This window comes from Lonchura striata, chromosome 17 (genome assembly GCF_050655825.1).
Source record: "Lonchura striata isolate lonStrDom1 chromosome 17, ASM5065582v1, whole genome shotgun sequence".
Lineage (NCBI taxonomy): Eukaryota > Metazoa > Chordata > Aves > Passeriformes > Estrildidae > Lonchura > Lonchura striata.
The window spans coordinates 5,708,700-5,726,614 of record NC_140719.1 but is presented as its reverse complement, the minus strand read 5'-3'; positions in this window follow the sequence as shown (position 1 = coordinate 5,726,614).

Genomic DNA, 17,915 nt, shown 5'->3' with positions numbered 1-17,915 from the left:
AGCTGTAAGCATCATCATTCCATGAGAGGTCATCAGAATGTGTGAGGGGAGTCTGCAGAGAGCCTTGGGATGGTGGCTGCAGGGTGTGAGACCTCTGATACTCATTTTGGGGATGATGGTGAGTGCCAAGTTCCCTGCTCTCTGTCCCCTCTCCAGTCCCATTGGTCACTGACCCCAAACAACTTCACCAGAATCCAGCCCAGCCATCACTGCAGGTGAACAATCTCCACGCCACATTCCACATGGGCAAAACAAAGGAGCAGAGATAAAGATTGTTTTCTCTTCTAGTCTCTGTGCTTCTCCTGAGAGACAGAATTATGTCTCTCTGTCCAGAGAATGTGAATGTCACAACCAGCATCCACAGCCACCAGCCCATGTTCCACCTGTGAAGTTGAAACTCCCTTTGAGCTTGCCACAGCTGAGGTTTTCACAGCTGCATTGGAGATGCCACATCTGGCAGGATTTGTTTCATTCTCCGTAAAGTGTAAATGCTGCCACCTTCCCAGCGTGGTGTTTGAGATGAATGAAGGAATCCTCTGTCCAGCACAGCTCATCTCCCAGCACGGGCCCTCTCCCTGGGTCACTCTGAGCACAAGGAGCATCCCTGCTTCCTTTGGGCTGTCCTTTGGAATCTTGATGGAGCTCACCCTGGGTCAGGGGTGGCTCCGTGTGGTGAAAAGTCTCTCCTCCAACCCGAGCTTCCAAAGAAAGGCTCAGCAGTCTCTGTTGTTGGGTCTCAAGGCAGTTTATTGCAAGTTATCTAAAAGATTTTCTCCTCGGGCTGCTGTGGTTTGCTCACAGCTCAGGCAGAGGCACACACACACCCTGACATCCTCTCTGACCCCGACTGCTTCTTCTCTCCCCGCCAGGGCTGCTGCTCTCTTTTATATGGTACATTACGTGTTACATGGTTACAGTTTTCCCCAATGCCTATTACCTATATTAAATGGGGATTTTCTATCTTTTATATGGTACATTATGTGTTACATGGTTACAGTTTTTCCCCATGCCTATTCCCTATATTAAATGGTGATTTTCTACTCTAAACCAATCTGTGAATGCCAACATCACCAAGAACATGGAGGTAAGGAAGAAGAAAGAGGGAGGACAGGGCAGGCCCAGATCCCTCCATCTTAAAACCTCTGACTCCCATGTACAAAACCAAAACCTCCCTGTACAGCACTCAAAAATTCTTCCCTCTACTTTGTGACTACTTCTACTCTAATATCTAAACTTTTGTGACTTCTTATCCTTCCTGCAAGGTTGGTAATTCATTCCATTGGCTCAAACCCAAAATCACAGCTGTTTCCAGCTGCCTGCCAGGGTCTCAAATGCTTCTGACCTGGGCCTGGAACCTCCAAAAATGTCTGAGAGACATTTTGAGTTCTGACAGAATCTCACTGGGGTGGGTGCTCTGACACAGGTGACAAAAGGGAGCCCCTTTGGGAGCTGCCAGCACAGATCAGAGGCAATCAAAGCCTCTGGCACCTCAAAGCAGGAGATTTGCCAGCGATGGCAGTGGGGAAGAGCTCTCAAAGCAATGGTGTGAAAGGGCCACGTTACCTTGTTATACTTGTGCTGGGAACAGAAATTTTAAAGGCAATTTACATAATATAGATTCTCCACTCTTGGAATAGCAAATTAACAGTTCATTTTATGACTCCACCAATCAACACCTATAGCCCATTAAATTTAACAACAAACTTGCCTTATGAAGGAGGTTGCAGCTGAGCCTTTCAACAAGCACTCCCTATCATTTATTCTTCGCCCTGAATTGTGTTTATTTCTTTTATAAACCAGCATTTCTATTTTCTCATTAGCAAGTAGCATGCTAAATTAATTCCAGGTATCAATTTACACACTGGGTGCTCAATTCAAAACTCAGCTCTGCTTGGTGTCAGTGGGGACTAACCTTGCTGTATCTTCAGTTCTCCAGAAGGAATCCAGAGCAGCCCAGCCCTGCTCACAGGTACTGCAGGTTCAGGTAAACCTGCCTCACACTCTGATGTTGCAGAAAAACAAACAGAGCACATCCACTAACCCCATTCTGTCCCCAGTTAGTGCAGTGTGATTTGAGAGCAACTTCACAGAATGGTAAAAAAAAGAAAATTAAATTCCTCAGTGTGAACACTGAATATAACCGGAGGCAAAAATTGGCACAAGAACTGAAAATAGGCAAAAGCTTGTTTAAAAGGCTCAGTTTCAGAACCAGCTCAGAGCACAGGGTCACTTCAGTAAACAATGAACCTGCTGCTAATTGAGGGGAGAGCCACATCACATGGCTTCATTTGCAAAGCTATTTAGAAGGAATAATCAATATTTTATAGATACGTTAAGGTGGTAATAAAAGATGCATGATGTAGTGTGTAGGTAGGAGCCCTTCTGGAAGGAAATGAAGGAATTATAGATAACCCTGGCATGTTGAAGTTATGCAGCTGGCATGGTTAAGGGGAAGGGCTTTTAAGATTCTTTAAGTTAGGAATGTGACAAGAATTCTTTAAAGGAACCCTATCACTTCCTTTATATTTAAAATCTGCTTTGCCAGCAGGGAAATTTTTTTGTTTGCATTAGCTCTTAGACAGACACATTTCACCCCTGAACTTTTGATAGGGGTGTTTCCACTGCATTCCACACTTCACTCACACATAACGAAATAATTTGTGCTTCTTGCAAAAGCTGTCCAAAAGTATTCAGACAAAATTCTGCTTAGCTCAAAGACTGAATGGAGTGAGAATAAAAACACAGCAACAGTTGCACTTACAGGCAGTGAAAATGCCCATTTCCAGTGTTCTTTTCTCAATAAAAAAGGGAATGAGTATAATTTCTGTGGCACAAGAGACTTGCAGTGGGTCCTTGTAAACTACAACCCAAGTTACAACAGCTACTCAATGTCAGAATCACAGTGGGGAAAATGGATAAAAAGTGATATTTTTTTCCCCTTTATAATAAGAACTGACCATTCCTCATTTTGTTTCAGGAAAAAAAAAATCCCTACCAAAACATTTACAGTATTAATTTATAAAAAATGTTGAATAAACGTTTCTTTTGACAAAAATGGGGAAAAAATCTAACCCAGCTTTTTTTTTTAACCCACTCCAGCACAGACAGAAAGATAATCTCCTCCTTATGCCAATCCATAGGCTCCTAGTCCATGTATAAAATGCTGGGAGCATTATGGAAGAGAAGATGCAAACAAGCACAATTAAGTGACTCTGCATCACACAGCAGGGGCCCTGGTAAATACACACCAGACAATTTGTAACCATGCTTATGTTTAAACATTTTATGGGTCTAGGAGATCCCAGCTTTAATTTAAACAAACATAAACATCAGGGTATGGAGATAAATAAAAACAGAACGATAGCTTTCAGTCTGACAGGGCCCAAATGTGAGACATGGTCTGCATTATACGTATAAATTATTTACAAAATTACAAAAATATGGTTTGGTTTCCTCTCTATGTGCAGACAACTCTTTCCATCACTTAGTTTTTAATGATTTTTTTTTCCCTAAATTCTGAGGCAAACAATTCAGAAGGAAAAATAAGTCGAATTATTTTGATTGCACATTGTAAATTTGGGACTAAAATGGTTGACATCTCTAAAAATGAGGGCTGTGTCCCAAGTATATTTTCCATAATAATTTTTCAGCTTTCTTGAGGCAGATATTTCTTTTCCTAAGCATGGAGGAAAGACCAAACTCCTGTTTCCACTCTCCCTGCATTACTGGCAAATAGTGACATTTAAATGCTGTTGCTGTGTTGGGCACCCTTCCAGCAAGGTGGTAGGGATTATACATTTTCCTCTCAAGTTTTTGGTTTTTTTTTTTTAAGTCCCTAAACATTGTTGGATGATTTCCCTGTACATAATTAACTAACCTGGATCTGTTCTGCAAGAATGAAATGGCAAAGTGAGGGAGTCCTCCAGGACATGGGATAATGCTGACCAGGTATTAAATTCATGCAAAACACACACTGACCTAGAGATTAGAAACTGAGGCACTGAGCCAGGAAAAGTGCTGAGCAGCAGAACAGGCACATCAAAGCCAAAATCAGAAGAAAACCCACAAAAAAAAATACGACACTAAAAAAGAAAAAAGCAAACTAAAAAAATAAAACCAGAGGGAAATAAAACCCCCAAACAAAATCTTCTAAAATTGTGTATGGGATGTTTCAGCATTTGCCTGTCTATATATAATAAATCCACACTGAGAACACTCACATGCCTACAGTACATGATCATTCCCTCCCTACCAGACAAGGCTCCCTCCATGCTGGATATTCACATTTTCATGTGCATTTCAGGCTCTTCATCCTGCTTTTATTGAATTCCAGGGCCAAGTTGTCCCTTTTTGCAGTGCTTCCAGCAGAGGTTTGGGTTTGCTTTGCAGGGGTTGGCTGCAGTTTTCCATGACCTGCCACAATCCCTCCTTCCCCACAGGTCTGGTACGACAGGAGTCACCCAGGGCAGGGTGTCTGGGGCAGAATTTCCCTCCAACCTCATTTTATATTGGGAATTTCAGAGGTTTTGGGACTATCCAGACAGTAATAAAATAGGTGAGAAAGTTTTGAGCTTGTAGAGCTTTTCTTTTTGAAGAAGGATCTTTGGCAACTTCTCCAGGTTCACATTTTGGGAGGGAGAGAGGTGGGAGCCAAAGAAGGAACTGTGTTCTTTGGCCTTTATTCTGTCCTTATCAAATGCAAGAACAAAAAAAGTGAGTGAATTTCTAATTATAGCATTGCAAAACTGTGAAAAAATATATATTTAGGACAGCATTCAGCCCCCCCCCCTTTTTTTTTTTTGACTTACTACTTCTGCAAAGGACTTTTCCTGGAGTCCAGATTCTGCTGCAGCTAAAATCCCCAATTATAGTAAGAGGTGCTTGCAATACAGGTTATTTTGATGGACGTAATACCCAAAACTTAGCTTTCTACCATCTGTTTGTCCCTAAAATTTGAAAGCAAAGGGAACATATTTCACCACTGCGTCAGTGAAAAGTAAGATAAATGCTATTTAGATACATGTGCAGCATATGTTCTTTCTTCTATGACACGTTCATCTGTAAGGTTTTACTCATTTCTCTGGAGACACTTATCAGTAGAAAAAAGAAAAAAAGGCACCAGCCTTCCACCCCAACCAATCCCTGCACAAAGCCAGGTAGGTTTGTGGGACATGGGAGTGCTGCTCAAACTGCAAGTGACACTGGACTTTACACATTATGTTATTTATTTATTTGTTCCCCCCTCCAATTCCCTCCCCTGGTAGCTTCAATGGCGTGAGCTGGTGGATCTGAGGGGCTTGGGAAGCACAGGAAGGTAAAGCTGTGATAGGGTGGGAGGGTTTGTGTTATATATCTGAGTGGAAAGCTGGAAATTTGTTTTCCCAGCAGCTCCTTTGGCAATTCCAGCAGTTGGTAGACACAAAGTTGAAGGGAAATCACCACCACAGTTGTCACTGCAGATTTTCTCTGCTGTCCCACAGAGCTGCCAGGGCTTTGCAGTGCTACGTGGGACACAAGACTGCCTTTATCCCAGAGAAAACAGCCAGTTAAATACCAAAAAACCACTTGGGGACACTGGTCTTGCACCTACGTGTGCATCTTCCCCTCTCTTTGCATGCAAGGCTGCCCCAGAGGAGGGGGCAGCTCAGATTTGTTCCTCCCTGGCTCCAGGGCTCTGCAGATCTCCCTGCAGGCAGGAGCCTGTGGCTGGCTGTGTGAGAGCGTGCTGGGCTGGGGGAGGCAGGCGCTCCTTGTACAGTGAATTTTGCTGTGCCAGAGCAACCACAGTGCAAAGACAGACCCTGGAGAGATGGTTTGTTTTTTTGGCCAGCACTGCTCTCCCTGCTCTATCCTCTTTTGCCCTAATTCACCAGGTGGGCCTGGTGTCAGTGTGGATGCTGAGAGAGAGACAGGGATGCTTTCCCAGGCATCACTCTGGGAAAAGCTGTGAGAAGCTCAGAGGAAGAATCAAAACAATCCTTAATCTCTGCAGCTGTGATCATGTTAACGTGTGCTACGTGCTGTTTACAGTAAGATGTTTGCCAAAGGGTTTCTTAATTAGCCAGTGGTGATGGTGTGTTGATTAAAGGACCAATCAGGTCCACTCGTATCGGAATAGTGTATGAGGAGGAATGGGTTTGTAATAAATTGGATTATTAGCCTCTGATCATGGATATGTCACCTATGCTGACATGTCAGTCCACAGGGAGCCCTGCAAGAGGCACAGGAGCTGTGTGCAGGGAGCATGGGCTGCTCTGCAGCTGTGCTGAGCAGGTTTGTCTTTGACACCCTCGTCCTGCAGGCTGTCCAGCTGGGGGTTGCTTGAAGCATTAGCAGCCCAAAGCAATTGCCAGTTGTTGATAAATTGTAGGTTGGTAAGATGAAGGAATTTGGTCATGGCCTCCCAGTCTCTGTTCTGCCCATTTTTTCCCTAAAATCTGCAGACTCAGCATCCATGTGCAATGCCATTTAAAGCAGCCACCTCCTGGCTGCTCAAACAAATGCACAGAGAGATTTCTGCCCGGGATTTTGGAGATGCTGCAGCAAATCTTCCTTGGTTTGTGGAGAAATCCTCTGCTTTCAGTTCTTTGCTTTCATCCTCACTCCCCAGGATGCTGATTCAGCCACACACAAAGCCTGGTACTGCTCAAAGGTTGCACTCTGGAGAAGACTTGGATCTCCAGCTGCCTGAGCCTGCTGAAACATTCCTGTGTCCCAGTGAAAAGCCCAGAACTCCTTGAGTTGGGCCTTTGTTTCAGCTGTTGGTTCCAATTGACAAAAATCTGCTTACGTGCACCAGATCAGGACTCTGTTGGTTTGAAAAAAATGGGAGGAAGAGAATGCAAGGCTGATCAGGGCTTGCAAGGAAGAACTTTTTTTTTCCCAAAAAAAGAGAATTTTTCATAAAAGGAATCTAACATGATTATATATTTCTAGCTCCACTTCCCATCTGTTCACCTTCCAAAGTGACATTTAAGGAGATGAGTTTACGATGCTGGAGGCATCAACAGCACTGCATTGAGTGGATCAGATCCAGGCTGGCTCTAAAGCTACTCAAACCTTGCCTAGAGCTCAGCCCTTATTTGTTTTCCTGCAACAGAAGTACCTTGATCTCTGGAAATACTGGCATCTGCCCTTTTCTTCTTTGCATCCCTTTCTGCTGAGAGCATTATCTGCCTTTTTCCAGCACATGACTTGGCAGAACTGCTCCAACCCCCTGACATGCCTGAAAGCACTTTGGGTGAGGAGCAAGGCAGCTCTGACACAGTGTCTGGAGTTCAGAAGGCACAGATCAGCACAGTGGGTGGGTTTCAGGGCTGCTCCCCTCTCTGTCACACAGGCAGGTGTGGTCCAGCACAACGCTGAGAGTCAATGACCAGAAAAAGGCTTATTTTGGGAGGTGGCTGGGCTCCTTCATCCTCTGAGATGTTGGTTTCCAATGCAAAATGGGAAACATTTCCCTGCTCTGTGGTGCAAGCAGGAAGATCTGGGCAGCAGCTGATGTGAGCAAGGCACAGATTCCTCAAAGAGCAGCTCCAGCTGCAGGTGTGGCTGTGGAGTGTCCATGCAGCACCAAGATCCACCTCAGTGACAGCAAGGAGTGAGCAGGAATGATGTGTGAGGAGGCAGAAAGCTCACGGGCAGTGCAAAACGTGGAAATGGGAATAGATCTGGATAAACTGGGGAGAAACAGCCACGTGAAGACACCGACAGGATGAGGAAGGAGATCTGTACACATAGCAAACACAGGGCTGAGGAACAGAGAGCTCTCCTTCCTCAGGCAGTCACACAGCCTGACACCACAGGAGAGCCAGGATTTGGCCAGTTTGCCATTGGGAAACTGCCAATTCCACTTCTGCCACTCCCTTTCTGCTCCAGCCAAACTTGAGACTTGTCCTGTTGGAATCTGAGGTATTCATGATTCTGAGATTGTAGAAAGTCTCTGTCTGTCAGCCCCGTTGCCAAAGCAGAAGCCATAATTGGTCTGTGCTGGTTTCCAGGTTGTTTATTCTGTTTATCTCTCACATGTTCTGCTGCCCTGCCCAGCTCTGTCCTGCAGGGCAGCGTGTGGGGCTCTGCCCTCAGTGGGATGTGACAAACATTAAATACCAGAAACTCCCTGGGCTGCATTTACAAGAACGTGCCAATATCTGTCACCTACGTTGGACAGTGTGTCCCCAGCCTGAACCAACAGAAAAATGCCAACACCACAGTGAGACATGGAGGGCATGAAGAAGGAGAAAAAGGACAAGGCACACCCAATTTCCTCCATCTTGTCCCCTTTGGACCCCTCATCTAGAATCCTAAAATTTTACTTTTGCACCCATGCCACACTTAATTATTACTGATATCAAACACTCAGAGCTGGTAATTCACCCTGTAAGATTGAAAACTGTTTTCCATGGGCAGAGATTACAGTGTCTCTGGGGGCTCTGTCCAGGGGGTTCCTGACCCCTGCCAGGGTCCCAGGGCAGCCAGAGGGAAGCTCTGGGTTCCCACATTGTCCTGCACAGGCTCTGGGGGCTGCAGGCACAGAGCTCTCCACGGGATCTCTGAGCTTCCCCAGGTGTGTATCCTAATCCTACAATTGCTTCTACAAAATTTTGGGTTTATTGATTAAGGGCACAATTAGGGGGAAAAAGGAACCAGCCTCCCACACTGCTTCTGTCTCTCTGTTCTTCTGTCTCCCACAGAGGAAGGGCTCTGGCAATATTTATAGGCCTGTAATTTCCTGCAAGTTTATATAGCATGAAAGTAGAAGAAGTGATAAAATATGCAGTTTAATTGCAAAAACCCCCATGTACTAATCTCACTAATGTGCTAGATTAAAACTGTAAATGTGTGAGGCTTCAAGGTGATTACACATATTTAAAACAAATTTTCCTTCTAAGTGTCTCTAACCAAACTCATATTTTATGGTATCCTGGACCTTACAATTGACTTTTATTTGGTTTATTTTTATGAATGATATTGAAAGTATAATATTGTCACAAGGGATTCTCTTCCTCTGTGGATTGTTTCATGATGCAGGATTTCTATTAACTTTTCTCAGAATTTTTTTGTCACACTAGGCTGCTTTAGTGGCTGCAAGCTCTATTGTATCACACTGGGCCGTGTTAATCACCCAAGCTGGAGTTTCCCCTTTGTGAGGAGGGAGTGGACGAGGACTGGACATTTTGAAAATCTTCTAAAATTCTGTTTGGAGGTCTTGGTGCCAGATGAAGACTCTGCATTACTCCTGTGAACTGCCAGTGACCCACATCACCTGCATTTTCTCACATTTTGGGTTTGTTCTATCCATATAAAGACATTTGCCACAATGTTCTCTAAGCCCTATTTCCTAAAGAGAATTAATAAATTAATCTACAAGCACGCACTGTCTAATGGGGCTCTGCTAAAAGAAGTAACCACAGAAGCTGACTCCAGTCCCAAAGATTCTCTGACTGGTTCAGGTACTCCAAACTGGAATTTTAGAGGACTGGTTATAGCTAACTGCAAATTTTCTAAAATGCTGGTTGAACAGCTCCTCTGGGGGACACTGGACTCTCTTTGAACAGTAATTGTTTTACAGATCTTCTGCTCATTTTCTTTGGGAAAGAGCAGGCTGATCCTTCTCTCTTCAGAGTCACCTCTTTATAACTCCAGTGGAGTTATTTCAGAATTTGGGATGGACAACAGGTTATTGCTAGCCTCCAGGATCATCTCATTCTGGGATTAGGGTAGGCAGGGTCCCCCGAAGAGCTCCTGGCTCAAGGGAGCAGAGCAAGTGTCCCCTTGACACACACTCATGCATGCCACAGAATCATTTAATCAGAAAAGACCCTCAGGATCATTGAGTTGTTTAGCCTGGAGAAGAGGAGGCTCAGAGGTGACCTCATTGCTCTCTACAGCTCCTGAAGGGAGGCTGCAGACAGGTGGGGTCGGTCTCTTCCACCAGGCAGCACGGACAGAACAAGAGGACACAGCCTCAGTTATGTCGTGGAAGGTTTAGGTTGGATATTGGGAAAAAAATTTCCACTGAAAAAATAATAAAATACTGGAATTGTCTTCCTAGGGCAGTGGTGGAATCACCATCTCTGGATATGTTTAAAAAGAGACTGGACTTGGCACTTGGTGCTATGGTCTAGTTGTGGTGTTAGGGCATAGGTTGGCCTTGATGATCTTAGAGGTCTCTTCCAACCTCATGATTCTGTGATTCTGTGATTCTGTGATTCTGTGATTCTGTGTGGTTCTGTGGGTCCCCCACAGCTTGGCTGAGAGCCCAGGGCAAACCTGTCCTCCTATGGGCAGGGAAACCTGTTCAGAGCACCCAGAGCAGCTCTGGAGCCTGAGCTCACCTCAGTGGCACTGCTGGGGGCTGGAGGACACCCCTTAGGTGTCCCTTATTCTCAAAAATCCCACCAGAACACTGCCTAATCACCTAAAAACCTCCCAAATCTATAGACCCCCAAACTGCAGCACCCCCCAGGCCCCCCCATTCTGGACACACTTTGTGCATCCCCAGGCAGGACACGCTGAGCTGGCAGGAGCATTGACTTTGGGACCTGGGAGTCCTCCACAACCCACTCACATTCACCGTGCACCGGTTGTGTTTAATGCTAGGAAGGGAAAATAATCGAAACATCATTTTGCAAATGGTAAGCTATTAAACTAGCAAATGATTTGAGACAAGAGCAACTACACCAGGTCAGCTTCTCTTTCAAACTCTGCCAGGGTACATTGTGTGGAGCTTTGCCTCATGTAAATACCATGGCCTTGAGGTTTTTCCTTGTGGCTTTGTTCTTTCTCTCGTTTCTGCAAGGAGGCAGAAGGGATAAATAGATGTTTTTATCGCCACTTTTTTGCTTTCAGAAAGTTCACATATTGCATTTTTGACATTATGCAAATTAAAAATCACCATGGCATTACCTGAAATAAACTATTATATCACTCCTTTCACGCTACTTTAGTTAAGATACTGTCAGCACTTCCATTACTAGCCCTTATTTCAAGGAGTCTCAGACTTAGCTGATAAAAAGGCAGGGAATTCTATTTATTTATTATTTTTAATGGAAACTTCTAACAAATTGCCATCTTGGGGAAAAATTTACTTTTCTTCAGATTTTAGGAAAATCTTATTGTCCATATGGTTGTTCAGATGCTATGAGGGCATTAACCCACAAACAGTTTGAACATCAAGTTGATGATAACCCAGTTCCCTGACCAATTCCCTTCTCCATTCAGGTTTACACTGCCCCAGCCAGTGGCAAACCAATGCAAAACCAGCCCAAAACCCCCGCCCAGCTCTGGTGTTGGGGCACAGCTGTGGACACCTGGAGGGACAAGGGGAATCCTGGCACACAAATGTGTCACTGGTGCCTTTCAGAATGAGCCTTTGTGACCCTGCTCCCCCTGGCAGGCTGAACTCCACACACAGCTTTGGGGAGAATAAATTTGGTCTCCATGTCAGGTAGAACAAGGAATAATGGGTTTAAATTACAGCCAGGGAGATCCAGACCAGATATTAAGATAAACTTTCTAACAGCAAAGGTAGTTAAACTCCAGAAAAGATAGCCCAGGGAGGGTGTGAAATCCCTGCCCGGGGAGGTTCTGAGTACAGATTAGACAAATGCTTGACAGGAGTGACAATTTTGATGTTCCTTTGGGGCAGGGGATTATATCTTGATTTCCTTCCCATCCCCGTTTCCCACAGTGCTTTGGAAATCATTTAGAAATAGGAGGATACATATTTTGACGGCTTCCATCCCACCCTGTGCTGTGGAACACCTCACTGCACTGTCTCCTTGGGATCCCTGTGAAAATGCCAGGAGCTTTCCCAGTCTGCCACCCCTCCTTGGCAAACAGCACCCGGGGTGGGCTGAAAAGGGCAAAGGGTCGTTCTCAGTGGCATCTGTCAGACAACAGGCTTCACCAGCCACCACCAGGAGCCAGGAAAAAAGCTCTTTTTTTAATTAATAAAGCCTTTAGCAGGTGAATCCCAGCCCTTTCTGGTGGCTGCAGCCAAGATCTCTGCCGAGCTCCGCTGATGCGTCTGCCTTCCCTGGCAGCGCGGGGATGAGAGTCCAATTTGTGAGCCCCAGGAAATTTCACAGGCAAAATGCAAGCAGCCAATTTCGAGCTTTGTTTAGAAATATTTTCTGTGTTTCCTGCTGCTGCAAGAAACAAAGAAGGGGGGAAAAGAACCCAAACAAGAATTCACTCAGCCTCTTCAGTGCCACTCATTTTTCCGCCCCAGTAAAGCAAAATGCGAGCTGCAAACCTGGAGGGAGCCACAAGGTAAAGAGGGGAGAGCTGCTGCTTTGCTCTGCAGCCTCCTCCTCTTTCTCTTCCTGAGGTTTTCATGCCCTTTCTTTAGCCCTTCCTTTATCCTCTCCCACATTATCCCAGCCCTGTCCTTCCCCAGCTGCTGATTTCCTCCCCAGTTTAAACTTTGCAGGACCAAACTTTGCCTCTCTCCCTGTCCAGTTCATTCTCCAATGAGGCTTCTTGTCGGCTCCTTAGTCTGATCAGAGCAAAATTAGGCAATACTCCCCCTTTTTTCAGCCTAGGCTGGAATTTCTAATTTGTAACTACTGAGGCAGTGTTGGCTTGTTGTAGAATTTCTCAAGGTGCATTCCTGTGGTCACATTTTGCCTGGCTGAGAGCAGGCAGGGATGGCCACAAAAGCAAATATCACACAGAAAGATATGTCTTAATTTCAGCTGGGGCAACTCCTTGGATTGTGAATCTCTCCATGGCTGTGGTCCTGTAACCCACCTTTCTAATCCCCCAAAAAACAAACAGCGTTTTCTTCTCCCACTATCAAGCCCCATGTTCACACATATTCAAGTTATAACAATCTCTACACCTTCAAGCTGCTTATGCACAGATTTCATGTTCAGAACACAGACTCAGTTTTCTGTAGTCATCTTTCCTATTTTTTAATCATCCCTAACCATAATGCTGGCAAGCACAGGGACTCACAAAAGGGGCTCAAGGCTTTTAAAAAATGTATGTATGTAGGCACATATATATTTTTCATTTTTAGATGTTTCCCTTAATCATATCTTGAATTAATGCAGGGCTTGTTCATTCGGAGCTCTCATTACCCTCTTAATTAACTGTGCACAGATGGAAAAAGTCGGAATTGCTTCACTTGAGTTGTTCTGCTAGTTTTAAAATGAGATGGCAGATGGAGGACAAGGCAGAAAGGGCTCAGCTCAGAGGTAGGAAACAAGTTTTCAAGCTGTCACAGAAACGTCAACAAACACTCCATCTGTTTATGAGGTGTACCAAGCAGAGGCAGTTTTAAGTGCCATCCGCAGACGTGAGTTCAAAGAATTCCAAACAATTAGCAGCAAAATGAAAGTTGCAGTTTTGGTTTGAGGTTTACCAGGACGCTGTCAATCTGTGCTGCTGACACACGAGCTGGGAGCAGCCAGCACAAGGCTCCAGGAATGAGCTCAGTGTGGCAGTGGCTCAGCACCTCGGGCTGTGGGTTGCCTTGCTAGGACTCCATCCCCAAAGCTCTGCAGACAGACCCAGAGGAAGGACAGATATCACCAAAGGCCCCAAAATAAGAGAACCTCTTGAAACTGATCATTAATGTTCAAAGAAATGGCTCTGGGCTTGTTCCTGTGAGCACAAGCCCACAGAAGGGAAAGGTCCTCAGCTGAGGGTCCCAAATACAGACAACAGAATTTTCTAGGGAAAAGTCTAATTTCAACTTTCCAGAAGTTTTCTATAACTGGGTGGATTTCTGGAATGAATCAGTGTTAGCATTTGGGAGGTAGAGACAGTCAAATGCAATTGAAGGCAGGTAGACAGGAGCATGAAGCTAAGAAAAAAATAAAATCCTATCCTCTCCTTTCTGAGAATAGCTCTTGTTGAACTGCTCCAATGGGATATTAAATTGTTCTGCTGGAAATGATCTCAGTGATGGAGGGCTCTGCAGACAGACCCAGAGGAAGGACAGATGTCGCCAAAGGCCCCAAAATAAGAGAACCTCTTGAAACTGATTATTAATGTTCAAAGAAGTAGCTCTGAGCTTGTTCCTGTGAGCACAAGCCCACAGAAAGGAAGGGTCCTTAGCTGAAGTTCCAAATACAGACAACAGAATTTTTTAGGAAAAAGTCGAATTTCAACTTTCCAGAAGTTTTCTATAACTGGGTGGATTTCTGGAACGAATCAGTGTTAGCATTTGAGAGGTAGAGACAGTCAAATGCAACTGAAGGCAGGTAGACAAGAGAACGAAGCTGAGAAAAAACAAAATCCTTTCCTTTCTTAGAATAGCCCTTGTTGAACTGCTCCAATGGGATATTAAATTGTTCTCCTGCTGGAAAGGATCCCAGTGATGGAGGGCACAGCACTGTTATTGGCATTTTAGAGAAGCAGCAGCACAGAGTGAAATAACCGTGTCAGGGCAGTGGCACGTTTGCTCTGGATATTTAAATAGCCAAGGAAGCCTACGAGGAGCACATCTGCTTCCCAGCACTGCAGCCAGCCCTGAGAGCAGGGCACAGCTGGACCCAGGCTGGGTGGGTTTATGGATGGGCAGCAGAAATGGTTATTGGGAACTGAATTGTACCCATGTGGCTTCCACATGGGCAGAGATGCTAAAAGAAATGCACACACAAAGCACTTCTGCACAGCTTCTTGTGATATACTTGCTAATTCTTTTTCCAGTAGGTTGAGCTTTTTTTTGGGCAGCACCATATGCTCCAATGATAGGAAGGTCCAGGATCCTATCCATGTGCTCTCATTTCAAAATCTAAACTATGAACTTGACTTTTCCTCAGATTCAGACATATCTGGGTCTGTCACAGGTCCAATGCTTTCCACACCATTTTTAAAATAATGGACAATTTGCAGACACAAATTAAAAATTACTCACCTGACACATACTTACAAAAAACATCCCCAGCAAAAGCTGCAATAGAAGGTTTTCTATTCCCTTTTGATATGGCACATATGTTTTTTATCTATATCAGGCCCCCAACTGCTTTTCCTATCTCTTCTCTAGCTCTCCACATGGAGAAACCCACACTATACAGTTAATTTTGTTTAGGCCCAGAAAATATTTAATTATTTTTGACCCAATTGGAAGGAACATATGTGAACCATGAATTCTGTCCATCCTGAGGGTGCACTGAGTGTTATCTACAGCTGACAGAGAAGAGAAGCAGACCAGGGCCTGTTCAGAGCCCTGCCAAAATTTGTTCTGCAGGTTCAGGCAATTTCATGTTGCTTTTGTATGTGTGCACCTGTCACTGACAGGTACAGGGACCAGTAAATAAGGCAGTATTTGGATTCCATTATTCAGAAGGATAATTCTTCTTTTTATTAAGAAACCTATGCTTTTTATACCTTAATTTGCTACAGGTGGACTTGATTGGTCCTTTATTTAAAACACCATCACCATTGGTTAATTAAGAAACCACCCTTTGGTATAAAAACCTCCATAAACATTCCACATGTTCACAATACCAGGTGCAGCAAGTGGAGATAAGGATTACTTCTCATTCTTCTCTCTGTTCTTCTCCCAGCCTTTCCCAGAACGATGCTTGGGACAGTCTGTGCCTGCTCTCTGTGGCCAGAGAGCTGCTGCCACATGCACCCACAGCAGCATTTTCAGACACAGAGTGCATTCTGAATATCAAAACTTCCTCTTTATTACACTTCAGTTCAATGGCAAAGCACACTTGGTGCTCAGAAGCTGAACTGTTTTTGGATAAAACATGCTCCTAATTCACTGATAATAGTCAGACTGTGGGACCAGACCAGAGGCAGCCTAAAATAATTCCCTTTAAATTATTTGTACCATGGACACTGCTCTTTACACCAAATGTTTTGCTCTCCACAGATCCCACACCCAGAGGCTCTGCTCTGCATTAGGCAGTTTTTCCTCGTGTGACTGACAGAAAGTCAGTGAGTTCCATTGCTTCCTTGTGATGGAAGGGAATATTTGAGATGTGAATGACACAGCAGACATGGGATGGAGGTGTCAGTGGAGGAGCTGGGCAGCTGACAAGGCAATTTGGTTATATGGCCTGGAGTACAAGTGTTTCTTTGGTTTTTTGGAGAGTTAACCCCCATCTGAAATAAACCATTAAAGGCCTTTCAGCAGAGTGTGGAGATCCACGTGCCCAAGGGGAAGCCATGGTCTCAGTTCTGCTTTCAGTGCTGCTGGCACACTGTGTGCCAGCCCATCAGCTGGTGCTGGGGCTGCAGAGCTAATGGCCACTGGGAACAGGAGAGCTGAACCAGAACGTTTTGTCACAGCAGAACCACCACAGGTGACACTGGGACACCAAGGCTGCCCTCAAGGCATTGTGGAGGAGCCCAGAAATATTCAAGGCCCTGTCAGAAAAAGGATGTGAATGTGATTTTCTTCAGACTGCAGTCTAGGAAGCTCAAAAGGCAAAAAAAAAAAAAAAAAAACAACAAACCAACAAAAAACAAAAAAAACCACACAACCCCCCAAAAAAACAATTCTCAAAGCTTTTTTCTGTAGAAATAAGGAGAAAAAAAAAAAAAAACAGAGTAAGAAATAAAGGAGAAACTGAGATAAGAGCAGCAGCTCATCTCTGTGTATGTTCTCAGTCTGACATGAGAGTACCCTTCCCAGGGGCTTCTTATCAGAGCCTCAGCTCCCTCAAGGTCACAGATCAGGGTAATTACACTCTGATAAGCACAGTCCTTGCTCATTTGCAGTTACATGCCATAGTTCCTCATTTTCTGCTCTGAATACTGGGACAGAATCAACACCCCACAGCACCTGCAATAATCTGCAGCTCCAAACTGGTTGCAGCTCAAAGAAATGAAGTGTAATTCTGGCATGTACACCTCAAAAAGTGCTTCAGGAGCCTTAGGTGGTGAATAAAGGCAGTTGATGCCAATGTTGAGGAGCCCAGCACTATCCAAGGCTTCTTGTGGGCTCATCAGGGTAAATGCTACAATCCAGATTATAGAAAAAGTCAGCCCCTGTAATAGGTTTTTTTTTCTAGTATTACAAAAATCCTGAAGGAACCACCATGGGAACAGCAGAAGGCTGGAAAGGGAAAGGATTTGTTCATCTCCTGGGAGCCTTGCAGTGAGTTGAGGGATTAATAATCCAGAATCCTCCAACCTGGGCTGCTCATATTTTTAGCAGTTTCCTGTGCAGCTTATGAAATGAATCCTCAACAGCAATTCCTGGGAAAGGCTGCTGTGCCCTCCAGGACATGGGAATCCTACACCAGACCCCTCTCCTGCCCTGTGGAGCACCCAGAGGTCCAGGCAAAGGACAGGATCCCCTCCTAAACCATTGTCAGCCCTCCAGTTCAGCAAATATTCTCCCAAAGGAGCCTGAGCAGCCCTGCAAGAAGCTGATCCCTGCTCTCAGCATGGTCCCAGAGTCCTGCAACCTGCCTGGCCTGGAGGCTGGCCATGGAAAACTCCCTGAGGCATTGCTGGGTCATGAATTTATTTAATGACTGAGCAGAGGACAGTTTCAGTTTTAGAATATTTCCCCCCCCCCACAAACACACCTTTAATTTTTTCTCCTTTCTAAAAGAGGCACTTAAATCATCCCGATGAATAGTAAAGATGCTTGCCAGCTCAATTTAAGGCAATTTCCATTTCAGTCCCAATATTGTCCTCAAACATACTTTTCCCTTTATCTGTGGAATGGCCTGTTCTGCACAGCACCTTAAATAGAAAGTGCTATGCCAGCTAAATGCTGCCTTTCAACTATTACAATAAATATCTGACAGTGAAGAAAATAAGAAAAGAGGCAGGCGGGGACTGATCTGCTTTGCCACAGCTCCTGCCTTGGCACTCGAAGCTGTGTCAGTCCATTAGCTACTCTTAATTTCCTTGTTCTTCATGGCAAAGGTGGTCATAATTGGTGGAACTGCTGGAAATATCACATAAATGGGGTGATTCACACTCAGAAC